Source organism: Hemiscyllium ocellatum, chromosome 4, assembly GCF_020745735.1.
Source record: "Hemiscyllium ocellatum isolate sHemOce1 chromosome 4, sHemOce1.pat.X.cur, whole genome shotgun sequence".
NCBI lineage: Eukaryota > Metazoa > Chordata > Chondrichthyes > Orectolobiformes > Hemiscylliidae > Hemiscyllium > Hemiscyllium ocellatum.
The window spans coordinates 93,513,264-93,535,509 of NC_083404.1; the positions used below are offsets into that span (position 1 = coordinate 93,513,264).

The following is a 22,246-nucleotide window of genomic DNA, read 5'->3' on the forward strand; positions in this document are numbered from 1 at the left end:
TGAAGACATCACAACCAATGGTGAAGTGCTTCAAATCAAGGGTAAGCAAGAGACTAAAGTTCAAAGCAGATCTCAGAGAGTTGTAAGGCTGTGGAAGATTACAGAGATGGGGAGAGTCCAAGCCTTGAATGGATTTGAGAACAATTATGAGAATTGATATTTCGGTTAATAATTTATCACTGTTGATCAGCAGGCAAAAGGGTGATGGATGAACAGAACTCAAATGTGATTATCCTGTCATTGAAGGTGACATAGATAGTGAAAAGGACAAAAATATTGTGCTAATCACCTCTTCTTTCTACCACAATAATTAAATGCTGGGCGAAAATATGCATTGCAGACCAGCTCAAACTGCTGCCATTGAAGCACTTAAATATTCTATTAATGACCACTTAATGGTCTCAACTCACAATCAACCTGATTACTTACCTTCCTGGCAGGGCAGAAAGGTGGCTGGTTTACTGGTGGGGAAATCAGGGTGGCCATCTGCAGAAATTGCAGGGTGGACCCCATTTGCCCCAAAGTGGGTCAGGGTAGGTATTCAGGGTGTCCCTCTTTTCACCTCCATGCCCACACTCTAATTTCCCCACAACCCTCACTGCACAAGAATCAAAAGGAAATGATCTTCCTGTTTGATCCCCTAAAAGGACCACCAGTGACAATCTCTAGGTCCCAGAAGCTTGGATTGGCTGGCAGCTTTACTATCAAACCTTCTGATTTGCTGAGAGTCTGAAGCGCTGATTGAAGGTCGATCCAGTGAGTTTTAGTGGTAGGGAGTCAGTCATCTCTAAAGATCGCCACCCCATTCTACAGATTGGCAGACTAAATCTCAGCCTTCTGGAATTATGACACATTTACAGAGGGTAGAATGTAAAGACTGGCAAGGAATGCATTGGGATAGCCAAGTCTGGAAGCAATAAGGTTGAGATGAGCGACTCAGCAGCGAAGAATCGGAAGCATTGGTGGAGTTGTTAAAAAGATAGAAATCGATGGTCTCTGTTAAGTAGGAGAAATAAAGTTAGAAGATAACCTTGAAACCAAGGTTGCAAACTGTTGGTTGAGGCTTGGACAACATGGAGAGGGATAGACTACAGGATTAGGGAACAGAGTTGTAACAGGCATTGAAGACCAAGGGCTTAGGTCTTCATTATATTTAATTGGAGGAACTTTCAGCTCATCCCGTACTGGATCTCAGAGAAACAATCCAATAGATTGGAAGCAGTGAAAAAGTAGAGAGAGATTGTGTTGAAAAGGAGCTGGTTCTCATCTGCACATATCTCAAAACAGACGCTGGGTAGAATTGTGTGCCAACCCTCCCGGTGGGTCTCCTAGTGAAGGCATTTCAGTTGGCAAGAGAGTGGCTGGGGAAGACCCTAACACTTATCTTGCTCCACTGTAATGAAGTCTGGGATGGGAATGCTTGAGAATTGCTTACCCACTCTGCCTCCAATTGAGAAATTTAAGTGGTCAATTAATGGTCAGTTAAATGCCGCATCTTATTGCTGTCGTATTAACTCAGTGGTAGTAAGGCGACTTGCCATGTGGGGAGCACAAAACTGGAACCGTGTCTCCCTAATTTGCTTGCATGATCTCTTTGGGGGTGGTGATCACATATTTGAAGGCACTCAGTACCTGATTGAGAGAATCAGCATCAGGAAGAATATGAATGCAACCACACCCCTGCCCTTGATGCCAATCCCATAATGCTCACCTCATGACCCCTTTCCCACCATCACTCATTCATCCATTGCTCCCCTCTCAATTTGAGACCTCAAGTGAGTGGAGTACCACCAACATCTACCACCACCTTAATGGTGCCCCTGGGTACCAAAGCATTCTTAGTGGATGAGACTTGCACTCCTTGCGGTCCTTGTTAGAGGACAAAGCCTAAATCTGGACTACTAAGTGCGTGAGTGGCACAAGGTTTGTCGACCCTTCCTGAAGCAACAAGACATATGGGTCTCCCCTACTCTTCAGCCAGCAGTCAAAGTCCCCATTCCCTCCACAAGCTCTATCCATCATGCTTTTGGATAATATCAACAAGGGACTGCAGTAGATGAGAAGTAAGAGGGGGAACAGGAGAGCTACTTTGCAAACACCAGTGGTAATGGTGCTAGAGCAGGAAGGCAAGTCATTGCAAGCAATTCTCTGATTATGAATGGATGAGAATGAAAGGAGGAGCATTGGAAAAGGAACATGAGGTCAGCCATGTCATTGGTTGCAGACAGTTTGAGAAGAAGGTGGACGAATATTTAACTTTTATTACAGTTGCAGAGCATGTTATTTTTGATGTCTATAAGAACTGTTTTGATAATATGGTATGGGTGGAAACTGGAAGGATTAAGTATGGAATTTAGGGAAAAATGGGCCTCAGTTTGGCTGATGACAGCACAAAAGTGACCTTTAGAGAGAGAAAGGCAAATGGAATGTTAGTTTCCAAGGAAAGAGAGAGCAAGCTTTTTTTTATTGAACAGAGAGGCAAAGAAGACAAATTTGAGGAAGGAAGGGCCACTGCGTGAAAAGAGAGAAGTGTTAACACTATTGACTAACACTGAAGTGAGGGAGTGATGTTGAGTGGCTAGTATGTAGATAGATCAGATCAAGTGAGAACATCTCATGGAACAAGGTGAGCTCAGAATGGGTCTATTGAGGGAAGATAGAAGAGAAAGTAGAAAAGCAGACAAGTTCAGTACTACGTCAGGAGAACAAAGAGTAAATGTAGCCAGGTGGGCTCACATGAGGAAAGGAATGACAGAGGCTGCTGGGTTTGTCTCAATTTTATTGACAAAGAAATTTGTGAATTGCAGTTTGAGAGTGATACATGGAAATGATCAGGGAAGGCCTTATCTATGATTGACAATGATTAGAGCAGTGAGCAGTGCAATTCACATAGTCCAGAGGATGGTCATTGGGAGGTTTATATGAGATTAAGGAGGGGAGAATAAGAACACAAAGAGTGCAATGAATTGAAATGAAGGGTAAAAGCACTGAGGTCGTGAGCATTAACCCAAAATGCTGGAAAAAATCAGCAGATTCATCAGCATCTGTGAGGGAGAAACTAAGTTAGCATTTCAAGTCCAATAGGACTTCATCAGTACTTCGTATTGGACTCGAAACATTAACTCTTTCTCCACAGGTACAGCCAGATCTGTTGAGTTCCTCCAGCATTTTCTCTCTTAGATTTTCAGCATCTGCAGGTTTTATTTTAGTTTCAGTTATTAGAATGTGGAGTTGTTCATTGCAGAGGCTAAGAAAGGACTATAGCAAAATTCAGTGAGAGCATATTACATTATTGGGCTTGCAGTAGGGAACCAGTATTTTACATGAGAATTGAGAACAAGATGAGGTGCTATAAAGAGGAGAAGGTGCCAGTTGAGTCAGGGACAAGTCAACGTGTAATTTGATGATAAGTGCCATCTTGCCACTGGTTAATCTGGGCACATCAAGTGGCAGAAAGAATAGTCGGGCAGAGAGATGATGGGTATATTTGGTGGCAGATTAAAAGGAACTAGGATGTGAAAGTTGCAGTTGCTACTGATAAAAGAAGCAGTGATGAGTTCCTCAGTCAGTGTCAAGAAGCCAAAAGTAGTGCAGAGGAAAGCCGTTGACTTGTCTAAAATGATAAGCCTGGGACAGTTGTGGGGGTGGTGGGGGAGAAGCAGACTGAGAAGTACTGTAAAGCTGGACTAGGGATTTGAGGGGACACAGTACACCAAACAGGAGCAATAAGGGAGACATGACAATGGGAGAGATGGATCTAGGAAAGTTGAAGCAAAAATTTTTATTTTTTTAAATATGAAAAATAAATGGAAAAGAGTGACCTGTTCAGGCCTGTTGTGATTATCAAAACACATTTATAATTGGACGCAGGAAAATCTGACGAAGATCTGAATGATATATATCTCCTGTGTTATAAGAGGAATAGCAAGAAGACTGAGGAGGTTAAGTTAGATGCAGAGTCAGAAACCCTGTGGTGAGAAAAATATGGCATAGATCAACCGGAGTCAGTGTATAATATCAATGAAGCATTATCAAAGATTGGGGATAGGTGTAATAATTGATTGAAGTTCAGGAGTTATTGAGGCTGGAGTATCAGTGGATGCACTGATGGAAGCATTTCCATGAGACTAAAGTTCCAGGAGTTGTGCAGATACATTTGCTGGCTTAACATAACAGTGACAATGTTGAAGGTCACCATAAGATATGAAGCAATGGAGAAATGTACAATGGTACAGGAGAGAAAATACCTCTGTCTCAACAGAAATTAAGGGGCAGTTGAAGTTGAGAAACCAGAAGAACCATTATTATAATGAAAGATTCAGCACAGAATAGCAGCAAGGTCCTGTAAACTGATCGTCATTATTTCAAATATAAACCACAAAGTATAATCGAATAGGATATGGAACATAACAAAGACATTTTGGCCCAAATAACTAATTACGCTGTGAAATCTTCACAGAATAGCTCTTATGCCCAGCGTGGAGTCTGATACAAAAGTGGTACTGTTTTAAGAAAATTAATTCAACTGAAACATTGACGTTGATTCTTTCCACAGATGCTGCATGACCTTGGAGCTTTTCCAGGCCTTTTAAATTTTTAATTCAGATTTCTTACATCTGCTTTATTTTGCATTTGAATCATATTTTAAGCAGGTTTGGCATATATGAATGACCACAAGAGAATATTATTACACTCCCTTGATTAATGTAAAGGATACACTATTTTCAAGCTCTTTACAACTTACTTATATTTCTTATTTTCCATATATTTCTTGATCAAAATTAATCTCAGATTTCTTGTTCTTAAAAGAATTCCTCCTTCCCTGACTTAAATGTTCTGAATATGGGGAATAAAGTTGACCATCTTGGACAGTGTCCGAAGAGTCTCTTTCTCCACAAAAGATTTTCCCTTGATCTTCAATTGAAATTTCCTCTTCATCAGACACGTATGTCCGACTTTGAACCGGATCTGAAGTGGATTCTTGCACAACTTGAGTTGGAATGTATAGGCACTGTATGCTTACCCTGACTACCTAATTTACAAGACTCATATGATTCTTCTCAATTTCCTCCTCCTTCATGAATCTCTGATGTTAAGAGATGGTCTACATAGAAACCTAATGTTTCCATGATCAAATGTCATGTCTAAATATGTAAGGACCACACTGTTTCATGACTCTTTCAGGCAGTAGTTTACAACCACTTATGATATTTTCACTTCAATCTTTTAGTTCAACTTCAGACTTCTTTCCCTCAACACACTCCTAACATGATTACCTTAATGTTTTGTCTGTTTTTCTTCCACAGATTGTGATAAATGTGATTTCATCAATGAAAACCTCAATCTCAGCAACCTTCTAAGAAACAATTAATAATCAAGTAATAATGTGTAAAAATAACTCCACAACTTATGGGCAAACAATCCTTAATTTTTCACATACTTCAAGTAGGGGTCAATTCTTGACTTTCATACAAAAAATCTAAACTCTTTTTACCTCCTACACACTCACCACAGATGTGAAGTGTGGTACAAACATGCTCGATCATAGAATTAGTCACATCAAAGCTGTCTATGCATGTCAAGGTAACTACCTCACTGATGCTTGTGTATTCCTCCAAATGTGAACATGTGGTCTCAGAAACCCAACTTCTACACAAATGTATGCTGTAGCTAGTATTTTATGGTAATAGTGTGAGGTGTATTCTAACAAAATCAGTGACAACAGCTATTTCTTTCAATTTCTACTCAATATTTGTTTGGAAATGGCACATTGACAGTTTGGACTGTGTCCTGTTCTGTTCCATTGGAAGCAGGATGGTGTGGTTGAGTACTTTTTTATTCTTGCCCTGTTCATTCATCTGAACAAAATTTACTCAAAGAAAGATACATCTTACCTGTTGAGCTGTACCTCTGATTGGAATAGTAATTTTCAATGTTGGAAGAGAATTGTAATGCCATGCAAACATCTGCACTTAAAGCTATCTTACAAGCAGATAAAATTAAAGCCCATCCCTGCATTTGCACTGAAGCAAAAGTAGGTGCTGATAACTTCTAATTCAAAACAGCCATTAGTGTTTTATGATCAGTTTTGACCCTGAAACCATGGCAACACAAGCATTTATGGCATGTTCTCACTGCAAAAGTAAAGGTCAACACTTCCCATTCCGTCTGACTATGACATCACTCACTGGACCTGAAGACTCATGAGGTTTGTAAAATTGTGAACTCATGTTGCACGTTAGGAACTTCAGAATGCAGAAAACACCTTAAGCCTACACTGCCATTCAATATATTAATCCACTACAATGTACTCCACTCATCCTGCCTCCTCCCCACTAACCCTATACATCTTTGTATCACCTGTTCTTACCCATTTATCAATCTCTACTTTAAATATACTCAATGCCTGAATTTCTGCAGCCCCCTGTAATAGATGATTCCATTGATTCACAACCTCCAAGTAAAATAATTCACCTTAAGCTCGGGCATTAACAGCATCCTTTTGATTTTTAAACTGTATGGCCTGGTTCTAAATTCCCTAACCATAACACTTGCATCCACCTTGTCTATTCCCTTAAGGATTATGTAGGTTTCAATGAGAGCATCTCTTACTCTTCAAAGCTCTAGAGAATATCGACCCATTTCTCCTATTCGCTCTTGTTAGGAGTGTCCTGCCATCCCGGGAACAAGTCTGGTGAACCTTTGCCACATACTCTCTATTGAAAAAATAACCTTCATAAGGTAAGGAAAACAAAACTGTACACCCCACTGCAGGTGCAGTCGAAATGAGGTTCTATAAAATCGAAGCAAGACATTGCAACTCCTTGTGAGGTAAAGGCTAATATACAGTCCATTTTCCAAATTGCATGGTGCACGACATGTTTGCCTTCAGTGACTTACTGACGAGGATACTTAGGTCCCTTTGTATATCAATAGTTTCTGATCTCTTAACATTTAAGAAATACTTGGCATGTCTGGTCTTAATACAAAGTAGGTAAACCACATTTTTCCATTAGCCATGTCCGTCCCATTCAATAAGTCTAACCTCTCGAAACAGTTTTGCATCCTTTTCAGAGCTCATACTCCTACCTAGTTTTGTCTCATCTGCAAACTTTAGTTTTATTTTCCATTTACTGACATACTTCTTCCCAATATACCTCAGCCAATGTGCCCTTTCTACCTTCAGAATTTTGTGTGTTCAAATTTAAGATCCGAGCTTCAGATTGAACTACTAATTGACAATGTTCAGCACTGTTCATGATTCCTCATACTGAAGCAGTCCGTGTCCAAATGCAACAAGATTTGGACAATATCCAGACAAATGGAAAGTAACAATTGTGCCACACGAAGGCCAGGCAATGACCGTCACCAGTAGAAAACAATCTAATCATTGCCCCTTGACATTCAGTGGTGTTACTATCACTGAATCCCCCACTATCAACATCCTTGGGGTTACCATAGACCAGAAACTCAACTGGACTCTCCACATAAAGACAATGACTACCAGAGGCTAGGAATATTGTGACAATTGACTCACATCCTGACTCCCCATTGACAAGGCACATGTCAGGAGTGTGATTGAATGTTCCCAATATGCCTGAATGGGTGCAGCTCCAACAACACTCAAGTAGCTTGAAACCATCCAGGACAAAGCAGCCCATTTGCTTGGCACCACAGCTATAAACATCCACTCCCTCCACCACTGAATCTCAGTAGCAACAATGTGTACTATCGACAAGATGCACTGCAGAAATTCAACAAAGATCCTTAGACATCACCTCCCAAACCCAGGAACACTTCCCTTGAGAAGGACAAAGGCAGCAGGTGCATGGAACACCATCACCTGCAAGTTCATCTCCAAGCCACTCACCATCCTAACTTGGAAATATATCGCCATTCCTTCACTGTCATGGGTCAAAATCCTGGAATTCCCTCTGTAAAAGCATTGTGGGTCAACTGCGGACTGCAGCGATTCAAGAAGGCAGCTCACTTGCTTGAATAGCAAGTAGGGATGGGCAATAACTGCTGGCCCAGCCAGCAATGCGTCCCTCCCACGAGTGAATAATAAAAACAAATGCTTTCAAAGATACTGTAAAATTCTAATTATATCATAGTCACTCATCACTAAAGGTTATTTTACAAATGTATTAGTCAGCAGTGTTTCATTGAATATTAATCGATCTAAAAAAGCCTGTTCTTTAGTTGGTTCCTCAACATACTCATATCCAGAAAACATCCTGACCTCTCATATATACACACACACTAAAACCTCATCTTTCCCAGTGCCCTTGAAGTTTACCTTATTTGTATGCAGATTGAAGTCACCCATGATTACAATATTGCCCACAGTACATGCTTCTTTCATCTCCTGATTAATATCATGCCCAATATAATCATTTGTGTTTGACGGCCTGTAAACAACTATCACCAATGTTTGCTCCCACTTGCTGTTTCTTAGCTCCAGCCAATGCTTTAAAATCGAATGCTCTCCATCCTACACCAATTCTCCAGCCATATGTTCAATTGATCAATGCTTCCATTCTTATGCTCACTGAGAGTAATCCTGCCATTACTGCTATTGAGGCCCTTTTCCATTTCCTTCCTTACTACCTATAATCTGCTTTCAGAATCTCATCCTATTACTTACCCATGTCACTGACAGCAGTGTGACCATGATCTCTGACTATACATCTTCGTCCCCTCATCCAAGAACGTTCAGCAGCCTAGCTTATACTATCTCTAACTGTGGCAATATTACATAAGCATACACCACCAACTATCATCTGTCCTTGGTTCTAACACAATGGCAACAGCCCAATTGCTCTGCTCTAGATTAGATACATTTTAAGTCATTGAAATTTTTGATTGACCTTCACTCTTACATTATGGAATATGAAATGTGGGCCACAAGGGACCAGCCTGGCATTCTTCTTAACCTGCACATTAGAATTGTATCCTTGTCATTTTTGTGGAATTTGAGAATAAATACCTTAACATATGGTCGACCACATCAGCTTACGACGTGAATTTTGTTTCAATACAAAATTGTTCACTCCAATTTAGCTTAAGTGCTGCTAACCAGTTTCATCCTAAATAAAAACTGTTTTTTCAGTGTTTTGCATAATAATTGCCAATTTTGTCTATTGCTTATTGTATTTGACCTGAACCGACAGGCATACAATTATGGAAAGTAATTTTTCTCCATAACTGCATATCATTGATGTTATATAGCATCTCAGGAGTCATGCTAACTGATGCATCCAAGAAGATCTCCATGTGTATTACAGCTCTAATCAACAATATTTGAGCAATGGCTGTTCATGAATTTCCATGGGACACCCTTGTGTATAGATCTCAACCAGCCCCTCACCAAACTGTTGCTTTTTGACAATCACAGTGACTGCTATTTCCTCCAGCCAGCATTCTCTACATTCCTTTCTGGTGACAAGATGACCCTTCATGAGCCTGTAGCATTTAGCCTTACCAAAATGGACAATTCTTTGTGTTGTTTTGCCCTAAGCACTGCCAACAGTACTTTGCATCTCTTCTCTACAAATTGCCATTGCTGACGTCCTCTGCTTACACAGGTGCAGATTATTTACCTTGACAGACCTCCGATGACAAACTCAGATGACAAACAACATGAATTCGACTGGGACAACACCGCTATTATAGGGCAAGCCAAACAGAGAACAGCCAGGGAATTCCTAGAAGCATGGCACTCATCCACGAATTCTATCAACAGACACATCGACCTAGACCCTATATACCTGCCACTGCAGCGGACAGCAACTGACAACTGGAAGCGGCAGATTCAAACCACTATAAATGCCGGAGGAATCAGCACAGAAGCGCTTCACAGGAGGCTCCCAAACACTGAGGATGTCATGTTACATCTTTCTGGTTCCCACCACTACCTCCCCACTTCCCACCTCACCCCAACCCTATCTTCCATTTCTATGTCATGAAGGTCGAATAAACTATATGTTTGGTTCTGGTGGGTTGGCATTCTTTCATTTTGTTTTCTTCTATTGCATCCTATTCTATCTTCCCTTCCTTTATTAGGGACAAGCAGTGTGTCAGTTTCATGAGTATTTCAGAATGGGACCTCTTCCTCTTGATGGGACTTGTGAGTCTGTGGCAGCTCTGTCAGATTCTTCTAGGCAGGAGGGGACTTAGGAAATGAATCAAGCAGGCTGTCATCTGGACTGGCTGATTAATGCTTCATCTTTGGCCAGTTTGATTTTTTTCAATGACTGCTTCCATTAGACACAAAGCTGCTTCTTTGAGGCAATCAGTGGATGTTTGTGACTTCTTGCTTTACCATTTTCTATTTGGACAATGTAGGATGGTGAATCTTGTGTCTGTTCAATGATAAGGAGTTTGGTCGGGATCCAAACTGATACTCCTGGTTGGAGGTCATGAAGACTGCATGTTTTATGTCACTTGTCAAATTCCACATTTGGCTGGAACATTCTGTCTGTCTCATTATATTCTTTCTAATATTTCCTGTTACTACACGGTTATCTGAGATAGCAACTTCCAGAAGCAAAGCTATCCAGTGGCTATGCAGCCATGAGACATGCAGATTGAAGAGTATGTGGAGCATGACTCTAAAGTTGTGTGATCTCTGTCCATATGGAACTGTAGCCCACTACAGTGAAGAACATTTGGCCATTGTGCTTGAAGATGTCCTTCCTAAGATGGTTCCATCGATGTGAAGGAAAGTGGTATAGTTTTGAGGGACATGGTATCAAACAGAACATATTACAGAATATCAGCATTTTGTCATGTCCAAATGTCTTCGGTACAATCATTGCGGTAAATTGAGACTTCGAACTCTCAGAATGACCATTGTCCAGTCATAGATGATTAACTCATTAACTACACCGAAATGTCCTACTTGTTCATAATATTGTTGCTCTGTGCCTACATAACTAAACCTCTTGTGACTTTGGACATTCGTTTCAAATTGCTTTTCAAACTTCTCTTTTCGAAGGAGTACAACCCCAATCTAATCATGTAATAGAAGTCCCTTATTCCCGGAATTAATTTTATAATTTAATTTTGAACTCTATCTGAAGCTTGAACATTTTTCCAGAATTATGGTACCAAGAATTGTATATAATATTTTTGTTGAAACCAAAACAATTGTTTATAAAAACATCATTGTAACTTCTTTGTTTTTGGATATGCTTTTATGAAAGTCCATGATTGCATATTCCTTTCTATGAGTCGAGAGTGTAGTGCTGGAAAAGCACAGCAGGTCAGGCTGCATCCGAGGAGCAGGAGAATCGATGTTTCAAGATATGCCCTTCATCTAAATCATTGTGATTTATATCCATTGATAAAAATCCATTGACAATCACCTGATGAAGGAGCATCGCTCTGAAAGCTAGTGCGCTTCCAATTAAACCTGTTGGACTATAACCTGGTGTTGTGTGATTTTTAACTTTGTATACCCCAGTCCAACACCAGCATCTCCAAATTATACCCATTGACACATCCATCCATAACTGGATATAGATAAACCTATCTAAATCATTCTAAAGGCTATCACTATTCTCCTCACAATTTATATTTTGAAGTTTTGTGTCATCTACAAATGTTGAACTGTTCACAATACACTGAAATCTAGGTCATTTCTATAAATCTATAAAAGCTGTGATCCTTGTCCCAACTACGAGGGAACCCACTGTATAACTTTCTTCAGGCTAAAGAACAACCATTCACCAGATTATTGTTCACTGGCACGCCATCAACTTCATAACCATTCTGCCACTATCAATTTTATTCCACGTATTTCAGGTTTGCTGGCAAATTATCAAATATCTTTTGGAAGTCCATATGTGAAGCTCACTGCATTAACTCATTAAAAGTCTTGAACAGACTGGTTAAACATGTAACAAATGCCTTTAACAAATATAAAATATGTTGTGGCTTTTGCTAAAGTACTCCACAGTTGTCCAAGAATCTGCTCACTTGTACCCAATCTCTCTTGGACGAGCAAAACCTCTTCTAATTTACAGCGCACTTCTCTAGTAAGACATAATGCAGCCCAATACTGAAGGACATATCTCCGACACCCATCCACATACAGGCTCAGCCAGTTCAGTAACTTGGTGAAGATGCTGTTCTGTCTCAGTGACCACTCAGTCATCAAGAAGAGAGTTTCTATAAAGCTCTGACACCCTTCCTATCCCAAACCCACACCTAGCACTCAACTTCTCACTTCAGTATAGACTATCACTTACATGACAAATGAGGATGTGATGTGTGACTCACTCAGGATCCTTGTAATTTGCATGAATCATTGTTCTCCTTCAGCCAACTTTGGCCTTTTAAAATGTCATTTTGCTGTTCACTTCCAGTATTGAGATGCCCAAGTTCAAATTACAAGCACCAATGGCATGTTGAAAATTGACTTTGACCAGTATCTGACCTTCAAGTGCCTTCATTCTGCAATGAAAATTGGCAATGCACTGATTGAAAATTAAATGTAGTTGGGCTTTGTAAATGGCTGCTTTACATATGTGTTACTACATTGCCTGATGTTCAGCGAACATGGATCCCACATTTTTGCCCAAAACGTGACACTCGCTCCACCCTCTCTTGACATTGTCCCAGCATTTTCTAGTAGCAATTCATACTAGACAGTTGAAAGTGATTGCAGGGAATATAGGTCATAGTGAACATAATGTCAAAACTGGCTGTGCCTGATCATCAACGAACCCCAGCCCATAAAAGCTTCCATGTCCCCTATTACCTTGCACCACCCCAACATCTCATTTGTAGCCCTCTCCTCAATGTGGAGACCCACCATGTTGAATTTTTCCTACAAACTATCCTCCCTGCACCCCCACCCCAAACCCTCTTGGCAGGTCAATGGACAGACCCTCAGGACTCTATTTGTCTCAGATCTCGGACCAACTTCAAGGAACAATCTCTCGTCATGACTGACCAGACCCTTGGCTGCTGACTTTGAACTCCCCAATTGTCAATGCATGATTCTTCTGACAGCTTGTATTAGCTCTACAGGACTGACAGCTGAACACCCCCCAAGATGTACTGGGGCAGATCGCCTGACTCTGAGCATCACAGGTGTATTCTTGATGGTGGCAATGCCCTTAGACTGTGTACAAACTGCACTCATGACTGCTGGGACCAAGATCCCTGACTGGCTGTCATAGAGTCAGAATTGTATGTCATGGAAATAAATCCTTCAGTCCAACTTGTCCACACTGACCAACTATCTTAAATTAATCAAGTCCTATTTGCCCCACCTCCCTCTCAACCCTTCCTATTCATATATCCATCCAGGTGCCTTTTATTTGTTGCAGTTGCACTAGGTACCACCACTTCCTTTGGCAGCTCATTCCATACACGTACCACCCTCTGCATGAAAAAGCTGTCCCTTAGGTCCCTTTTAAATCTTTCGCCTCTCACCTTAAACCTATATCTTCTAGTTTTGGATTCCTCAACCTAGGAAGAAAGACCTTGGCTATTCTCCCTATCCATGCCCCTCATGATTTTATAAATCTCTATAAGATCCCCCCTGAGCCTCCGACACTCCAGGAAAAAAGCCCCAGCCATCTGTTTTGCTCAATTCCTCCAACCCTAGCAACATCCTTGTAATTCTTTTCTGCACCTTTTCAGTTTTTACAACATCTTCCCAATAGTAGGGAGATCAGAATTGAAGCTGAAAATGTGTTGCTGGTTAAAGCACAGCAGGTTAGGCAGCATCTCAGGAATAGGGAATTCGACGTTTCGAGCATAAGGCCTTCATCAGGAATGAGAGAGAGTAGCCAAGCAGGCTAAGATAAAAGGTAGGGAGGAGGGACTTGGGGGAGGGGCGATGGAGGTGGGATAGGTGGTAGGAGGTCAAGGTGAGGGTGATAGGCCGGAGTGGGGTGGGGGCGGAGAGGTCAGGAAGAAGATTGCAGGTTAGGAGGGCGGTGCTGAGTTGAGGGAACCGACTGAGACAAGGTGGGGGGAGGGGAAATGAGGAAATGGAGAAATCTGAATTCATACCTTGTGGTTGGAGGGTTCCCAGGCGGAAGATGAGGCGCTCCTTCTCCAGCCGTCGTGTTGTTATGTTCTGCCGGTGGAGGAGTCCAAGGACCTGCATGTCCTCGGTGGAGGGGGAGGGAGAGTTAAAGTGTTGAGCCACGGGGTGGTTGGGTTGGTTGGTCCGGGCAGCCCAGAGGTGTTCTCTGAAGCATTCCGCAAGTAAGCGGCCTGTCTCACCAATATAGAGGAGGCCACATCGGGTGCAGCGGATGCAATAGATGATGTGTGTGGAGGTACAGGTGAACTTGTGGTGGATATGGAAGGATCCCTTGGGGCCTTGGAGGGAAGTGAGTGTGGAGGTGTGCGCGCAAGTTTTACATTTCCTGCGGTTGCAGGGGAAGGTGCCGGGGGTGGAGGTTGGGTTGCTGGGGGGTGTGGATCTGACGAGGGAGTCACGAAGGGAGTGGTCCTTGCGGACGCTGATAGGGGAGGGGAGGGAAATATATCCTTGGTGGTGGGGTCCGTTTGGAGGTGGCGGAAATGGCGGCGGATGATACGTTGTATGCGGAGGTTGGTGGGGTGGTAGGTGAGAACCAGTGGGGTTCTGTCTTGGTGGCGGTTGGAGGAGCGGGGCTCAAGGGCGGAGGAGCGGGAAGTGGAGGAGATGCGGTGGAGGGCCTCGTCGATCACATCTGGGGGGAATCTGCGGTGCTTGAAGAAGGAGGCCATCTGGGCTGTGCAGTGTTGGAACTGGTCTGATCAGAATTGAATGCATTTTTCCAAAAGTGGCCTAACCAATGTCCTATACAGTCACAACATGACATTGAGACTGCAATGCTCAATACAGTGACCAATAAAGGCAAATATACCAAGCACCTTTTTCACTATCCCATCTACCTATGACTCCACTTTCAAGGAATTATGAACTCGTACCCCAAGATCTCTTTCTTCAGAAATGCTCCCAGGACCCTACCGTTAAGTTACAAGTCCTGCCCTAATTTGCCTTACCAAAATACAACACCTCACATTTATCTAAATTTAAACTCCATCTGCCACTGCTCGGCCCACTGGTCCATCTGATCAAGGTTCCATTTTACCCTGAGATTACCTTCTTCACTGTCCACTACAGCACTAATTTTAGTTTTCTCCATCTTCCCCCTGCACCTTAACTGAGAACTAAACTCTACCAATTTGTATTTGGCTGTGTTGACAGACATCAGATGCCACTGTTTATAGATCACTGGTGAATGCAGCTGGTATCTGTGTACCATGCCTTGAGCAGCTAGTACCCAGTGTTAAAGATAGAAGTGATTCAGAGCAATGGCAAACTGATTCTGCCAAATAAACACACTGGTTTCTATGTCGCATTATCAAAATATTTAGCTTGTTTGGCGAGTTCAGTAAGATCGGAAGCCAAATATTAATGAGGTGAGTTAGGCCATCAATAAGGCATGTAATTGTTGAGAATCTCCTTAATTGACAACTTGCTACTGCCTAGTGAGAAAATTCTCACCTGATTCTGCCACACATGTTGTTCAGATCCCTGAAAGATTTTGCCACTAGTCTTAACATGCAGATAAATTCAGGAATTCAGAAGACAATTATGAGGAGAAAGTGGCACTCTCATAGGGGAAAACAACAATTGGGCAAAGCCAAAGATTAGGAAGTGGTGGTTTAAACTTACAATTAATTTGCAATTAAGGCTCAAGAATAGCCATTACTAGATCAAGGACAATACAAAAATGAAAGTGAGGCGATAGAGGGAAAAAGAGTGAACAGTGACAACAGATGGCCAAGGATAAAGATGCAGAGTAAGGAACTCACGAGGAACCTCACCGCCCAAGAGTCATATTAAATCACAGCATCTTGAATAATGTAGTATATCTGAATATAATATAATCTAACAATTCCAAAAACTGAAAATAATTTGCTGAACATTTGCTGAAAGACTAGTGTCCAAAAACCCGATGAATAGAATCATTTGCATCATATTTATACCAAAATGAAAAATGTCAGAAGATTTCCAATGATACATTCCTTTGATGTCAGGAGTAATTGATCTGCATGCTTGCAAAGCTTTAAAGGCGGGTGGATACCCTTAAGCAACTCATATGTGCATGTTTTTTAAAGAATAGTACACTTCCCATTGCTAACTTTCTCCCTTACTCCTTTCTTACTTTCAATTATATTCAGAACAGTCATTACCAGAGGCTGAAAAAAAAATTGCCTGAAGGCAGCAAAGCCTCAAGTTGACAACAAAATTGAAGCAATGCATTAAATGTGAATTTTACTCAGGAACTGCATAAATCTCTGAGTTGGGCTCATACTTAAAATTTTAATGGAATGCACAAAGTTCATCCAACTGTCTCTATTGCTTTTATTTATATCTACAAATGTGACTGAATAAAGAATTATAGGCCATTTGTCATTTGTGTAAGCTGAAATTCAATGATACTGCTAACTTGCAGATGAAGAACTAGAAGTCTAACATGGCCAGGTAGCTTTTACTTGTACCCTTTCATGCTCTATTCTTCTATGCATATTTAGATGGTTAGCTATATGTTTCTTTACTCATACAGTTCTATTTAAAATAATCTGTCAAATTGTATTTCTGTTCGATATGGACACAAGAAGTGAACTCAATGCCTCCCTCACCATTTATTTCAGGAGTACCTTGCAACTTCTGTCTCACTTCTCTTGGATAATTCTGTCCATTTAGAACATGTAAAGTATCAGCATTTAAGAATATTGTACAAACCAACTGGAGTAGGCCATTTGTTCTCTTCAGGCAGGAGTCGAGAGTGTGGTGCTGGAAAAACACAGCAGGTCAGGCAGCATCTGGGAAGCAGGAGAATTGACGTTTCAGGCAAGACCCCTTCATCAAGAATGAGGCTTATGAGCTGAGGGAATAAGGAGATAAATGGGAGGGGGGGTAGGGCTGGGGTGAATGATAGGTAGATGGAAGTGGGAGTAATGGTGTACGGTTGAAGAGGAGGGTGGAGTGGATAGTTGTGATGGAAGATGAACAGTTAGGACAGGTCATGAGGGCAGTGCCAAGTTGGAAGGTTAGAACTAGGATTAGGTGGGTGGAGAGGAAATGAGGAAACTAGTGAAGTCCACATTGATGCCATGTGGTTGGAAGGTCTGAAGGCTGAAGATGAGGCTGTCTTCCTGCTGGTGTCGGGTGGTTAGGGTCTAGCAATGGGGGAGGCCCATAACCTGCATGTGCTTGGCAGCATGGGAGGGGGAGTTGAAGTGTTCGGTCATGGGGCGGTGGGGTTGGTTGTTGCGAGTGTCCCAGAGATGTTCTCTGAAGCGCTCTGCAAGTAGACGTTCAGTCTCCTCAATGTAGAGGAGACCACATCGGGAGCAATGGATACAGTAAATGACGTGTGGAAGTGCATGTCAAACTCCTTTGGGGCGTTAGACAGAGATGAGGGGGGCGGTGTGGCACAATTCTGCAATTCCTGCAGTGGCAGGGGAAGGTGCCAGGAGGGGAGGGTGGTTTGGTGGGGGGGGGGGTGTTGACCTGACAAGGGTGTCACGAAGGGAATGGTTTTTACAGAAAGCGGATAGGGTGGGAGGGAAATATGTCTGTGGTGGTGGGGTCTGTTGGTACCAGGTGGAAATGGCAGAGGATGATGCAATGTATACAGAGGTTGGTGGGGTGGAAGGTGAGAACCAGGGATGTTCTGTCCTTGTTGCGATTGGAAGGGTGGGGTTCAAGGGCAAAGGTGTCAGAAGTGGAGGGGATGCAATGGAGGGAATCATCAACCACGTGGGAGGGGAAATTGCTGTCTTTGAAGAAGGAGGCCATCTGGTGGTGGAATTGGTCCTCCTGGGAAGGAGATGCACTGGAGGCAGACAAATTGGGAATAAGGGATAGCGTTTTTACGGAAGGCGGGGTGAAAGGAGGTGTAGTCCAGGTAGCTGTGGGAGTCTGTGGGTTTGTATTAAATGTCAGTGTTGAGTCGATCACCGTTGATGGAGATGGAGAGGTCCAGGAAAGGGAGGGAGGTGTATGAGATGACCCAGGTGAACTTAAGGTTGGGGTGGAATGTGTTGGTGAAGTTAATGAACTGCTCAATCTCCTTGTGGGAGCACAAGGTGGCGCTGATACAGTCATCAATGTAGCGGAGGAAAAGGTGGGGAATGGTGCCCGTGTAACTGTGGAAGATGAACTGTTCCACATAACCAACAAAGAGACAGGCATAGCTGGGGCCCATGACTACCCCTTTTGTCTGGAGAAAGTGAGTGGATTCAAAGGAGAAATTCTTGAGGATGAGGACCAGTTCAGCCAAATGACTGAGTGTGTCAGTGGAGGGGTACTGGTGGTCTCTTCAGCCTACTCTGCTATTTAATCAATCTTCTCCTTCATACCATTTTCTTTTACTATCCATTTAAACCCTCATTCCCTTATTTTACAAAAATCCAACAAAGTTAAGTGTTATCAAGCAGTACTTGCTTAGCATTAGCCTACACACTGGTGCTCACTTTGGTTTCTCCAGTACCACTCAGCCCTTGACCTCATTGGAGATTTTGTTCAAACGTGAATACAGAGCTAAATTGTAGAAGTAAGATGAGAGAAACTGCCTTTGACGTCAAGGCCACATTTGTCCAAATCTGGCCTCAACGAACTCCAGCAAAACTGACATTGGAATGCACTGGGGGGAAATCTCCCCACTAGTCAGAGAGATCTCTTCACCTGGTACGTATGAAGATGGTTGTGGCTGTTAGAGGTCAGTTATCTCAATACCAGAACATGTTTGAACAAGTTCTTCAGGGTCGTATCCTGGTCCCAACCATCTTCAGCTTCCTCATTCAATGACTTTCACAGCATTGTAAGATTAGATTAGTTTTTTTTCATTTATTCACAGGATGCGGGCATCACTGGTGGGGCCAACATTTACTGCCCATCACAGAGGGCAGTTAACTGTCAACCACATGGGTCTGGAGTCACATGCAGTCCAGACCGAGTAAGGAAGGCAGTTTCCTCCCCTAACGGCCATTAGTGAACCAGCTGGTTTTTTTTCCAACAATCAACACTTGTTTAATTGTTATCAACAGACTCTTAATTCCAGATTGTTAAAGTTGAATTCAAATTCTACTATCTGCCATGCTGGGATCTGAACCTGGGTTCCCAGAACATTACCTGGGTCTTTGGATTAACAGTCCAGTGGTAACTCCACTAGGCCATCAGTTTCCTTCAGCTCTGCAGCTGCTTTTGACTGGCACAGAGTCAAAGGGCCTTTATCTGTGCTTTGGACTTTTCTGATTCAATGGGGATGTTTGCCAAAGATTGGACCATATTCAGCACCATTTGTGACTCCTCAGATATTGAAGCAATCCACCTTCAAATGCAGCCAGACCTGGACAAAATACTGGTTTAGGCTGACAAGGGGCAATTAACATTCATTCCACACAACATGCATCTCCAAGACGGCATAATCTATCCATCGCCTAATGACTTTCAATAACATTACTAATACTGAGTACTCTTTTTATGAACATCCTAGGAGTTACCATGGACCAGAGGTTCAGTTGGACTTGCCATATAAATGCTATCCATACAAAATCAAGTCAGAGGCTAGGAATTCTGCAGTGTGTAACTCCCCAAACCACTTCATAATCTATAATACACAAGTCAGGAGTGTGATGGTATACTCTGGACTTGCCTGAATGAGTGCAGCTTCAACAACATTCAAGTAGCTTGACACCATTTAGAACAAAACAGCCCACTTGATTGACATCACATCCATAAACATTCTGTCTCTCCAATACTGATGCTCAGCAGCAGCAATGTGTCCAATTTCCATGATATGCTGCAAAAATTTCTCAAACAGCACCTTCCAATCCAATGACCACTTTGATCTAGAAGGAGAAGGGCAGTAGATAAAGGGAACATTGCCACCAGCAAGTTCCCCTCCAAGACACACATCCATTATATATCGCCATTGTCAATGGGTCAAAATCTTGCAACTATTTTCTTCACAGTACTGTGGGCCTGTCAACACCAAATGGACTGCAGTGCTTCAGGAAGGCAGCCCACTACCAACTCAAGGCAATTAGAGATGGGGAATAAATGCTGGGCAAGTCAGCAATGTCCATACCTCATGAGTTAATTTTAAGAATGGACCTCCAAAAAGATCTGGGTGTCGTCGTTCATGAATAGCATTCAGGCACAGCAAGCAATTAAAAATGCAAATGGTATGTTGGCATTTATTTTAAAGGGATTTAAGTCAAGAAGTAAAGATGTCTTGCTGCAGGTGTATTGAACCTTGATAAGGCCTCATTTAGATCATTGTGTGGAGTTTTGGTCTGTCGATTGAAGGAAGGATTGTACTTATCATTAGGGAGAGTTAATTGGAGGTTCACCAGATTAATCCCTGTTTTATGGGGAAAGATTGAGGAAACTCCCTAGAGTTTCAATGAATACAATGTGATCTTATTGAAACCTATAAAATCCTTGTAGTACATCCCCAGCTGATTCCTGAACTAGAAACCATAAAATCAGGATAAGGGGTGGATTTTAAGATGAAGATGTGAAAGAATTTCCTCATTCAGAAGGTGGTGAACCTTTGAATACTGTACCCTAGTGGGCTGTGGAAGCAGAAACATTAAGAAGATTGAAGACAGAACTCAATCAGTTTTTGGTGACTAACGATATTAAGGCATGTGGAGGTAGTGCAGTAAGGAGATGATCAACTGTAATCAAGAGTAGCCAACTAGGCGTAATGGGCCTACATCCTTTTCCCAGACCAGTCTATATGGATTGCTAGAATAGCTTGAGACTTATTTGTGATAGTTCTGGAGACTGCTGAAAGTAAACTGCCCATCTGCCAGTAGGGATGTTTTCCCTCTGAACTGCACCTGCTTCTGGCCTTTGGGGTTTTAATTCTGTAGATCATAAAAGCTCAACTTGGTAAACACTTCAGCAATGACCTTACCAGGTAGCTTATCTTTCATTTAACCTATGTCACATGATTTCATGGAAATTTGTCTATTTGACTTATTGCTAAAAATGAGTTTCTCATCCTTAAAAGAAGCCACATTCACCGTCACAAACCGAAGGCTCATTTATTTCTATGTTATAACCTAAAATCTCAAATAATACTTTAATATTGAGCCTTCATCGTAGGATGTTAATCTTTCAATCCACAGGGATCTCTCAATAGCTATTGGGTCCAATAACTCCTTAGCCACCTCTTCCTAAGTTCTAACATACAGGGCATCAGTTTCAGGGGATTTGTTTGCTTTTAGTCCCATTGTTTATTCCAGTATTTTATTACTAACCCTTCACTTTTTGAGAAATCAGCTTATGACATATACTAGTATATGCCCTTTTAATGTTAGTTCTTCTAATCTACTGCCATAGTTTGGGGAACAGGCATATATTTCAAGTCAGACCACTTCGGAAGGTGTCAAAGGTACATCAGGAGGTGAAAGAACTCCTGTGCAATTTCTATCCCAGGAAAGCTTGTCCAAATGTAATCTACAACTGGGGCAGGTAAACAGCATGAGAACAATTTGTCGCAACCTTTAGACAGTGATGAAACAATTAGACAAAGAGAGATGAAGATTAACTCAGTTGAGAATAAATGATTTTGCATTTAGTCATAACTGGCTATAAATAATTTCCTCTTTTGACAATACGATCAAATACTCTTTGCAGATTGCCACTGTGTAATATTGGAGATGTTATTATGGCTTTTTTTCTGTGGAAATGTGAACTTCAAACCTAACCTTGCTTCAGCTGCTCCACTTCCACCACAGCTCCCTCACCAATTTTGCTCTTACCTTCACCCTTCACCTCAGGAATTTCAAAAAAGAATGTAATTTCCATATTTTTAGATATCACATTTATGAATTTTCATGTTCATTTCATAGCTTATCATGCCATGATTACAACACCTTAAAACTTAAGAGTATTTATTTAACATTATTGTTTCTGTCCTTCTCCATGGAAGTGGTGTTATTGAAAAAATTAAAGAGTGTATGAGCTTTTGGAAAATTAAAATAATGGAGACTTCCATGAGAAAAAAAGCCTTCCATACCTCCATTATAGTTTATAGCTGGCATCAAAAATAGCATTGACCCTACTGAAAGATGAGAAACTTACTTGTTTGATGGTGACACTGAGAGCTGAAAGCCTGCAAGTGCACACAAATGTATCACACAAAAGAAAATATCAGCTGGTGCTTTAACATTAGATATTTTTAACATTGTTCCTATTAAT

The 22,246-nt window shown here is 41.7% G+C and overlaps 1 protein-coding gene across 1 annotated transcript in view; it reads left to right on the forward strand.

Moving 5' to 3' along the window:
• LOC132815447 (RNA-binding Raly-like protein) overlaps positions 1–22,246 on the forward strand; it is a 495,989-nt gene that overhangs the window by 15,383 nt on the left and 458,360 nt on the right. The window lies entirely within an intron of this gene.